This window comes from Dipodomys ordii, unplaced genomic scaffold (genome assembly GCF_000151885.1).
Source record: "Dipodomys ordii isolate 6190 unplaced genomic scaffold, Dord_2.0 Scaffold4, whole genome shotgun sequence".
Taxonomy (NCBI): domain Eukaryota; kingdom Metazoa; phylum Chordata; class Mammalia; order Rodentia; family Heteromyidae; genus Dipodomys; species Dipodomys ordii.
The window spans coordinates 4,881,766-4,882,660 of NW_012267220.1; the positions used below are offsets into that span (position 1 = coordinate 4,881,766).

The 895-nt window shown below is 51.6% G+C and overlaps 1 protein-coding gene across 1 annotated transcript in view; it reads right to left on the bottom strand.

The window, feature by feature from the left end:
- The window catches only part of LOC105991126 (probable ATP-dependent RNA helicase DDX60), a 64,931-nt gene extending 64,469 nt beyond the window's left edge, over positions 1–462 (bottom strand). Inside the window, exon 1 of the mRNA XM_013023717.1 lies at positions 378–462. The gene's annotated coding sequence lies outside the window, so the exon portion shown is untranslated. The remainder of the gene's footprint in view (positions 1–377) is intronic.
- Positions 463–895: the final 433 nt, after the last annotated feature.

Genomic DNA, 895 nt, shown 5'->3' on the forward strand with positions numbered 1-895 from the left:
AGAAGAAGAAGAAGAAGAAGAAGAGGAAGAAGAAGAAGAGGAAGGAGAAGGAGAAGGAGAAGGAGAAGGAGAAGGAGGAGAAGGAGAAGGAGAAGAAGAAGACCCATCCATTTCCCCAATCATGTCTACCTGCCCCTCTCCCTTCCCTTCTCTCTCTTCAACCTCTGGCCTCTGCAGCCAGGCTGGGGGAGGGGGGTGTCTGTACACAGCTGGCTTTGCAACCCCAACCCACCACCCCACCCCCACCCCACTCCCACCCCCACCGTCCCTATCCACCCAGCAGCTGTGGTCACCTTACCTCTCAGATAGCTCAGCTCCAGCCCCTTCTTTAGGACACACCTCTCCTGGATCCCCTATCCACGCCCCCCCCCCCACACCGCAAAGCGCTCACTGGCTCTGGGGCACCTCCCTCTTCTTACCCGGATCCAGGCAGGACTTGCTGCTGAGCCCCGCAGATTGGAGTGCACTGGGCACCCTAGCGCTCTCAAGCAGTCTTTTATAACTGAGTCCTTGCTTTCAGTTTTCTTTCTCCTCCCAGGAGCGCTAAGTTTCTGTTTCCTTTTCTCCTGAGTTGGGTAAAGTCGATCTGGAGAAAGTGGCTTTATGCCTGTCTTCAATCGAATTTTAATGTACGGGGAGAAAAAAGCATAGACAATAATAAAGAGCCGGCTCCTCTGGCGTCAATATAGAGGGGCAGAGAGATTTGAAACAAGACAAAACAAGAAGTGCTAGAAAGAGGTAGAACGCCGGTGAATCTAAAAACGTCCACGGTGAGATAAGGGGCATCGCTGTTCCCATTTGTGTATAAAATGGAAAAAGAAAAAAAAAAAAGACTGTAAGATCCCTAAGTGTCTGTCATGATCGGGCTGATGAGTCGTAGTCTGCAGGAGCCCTG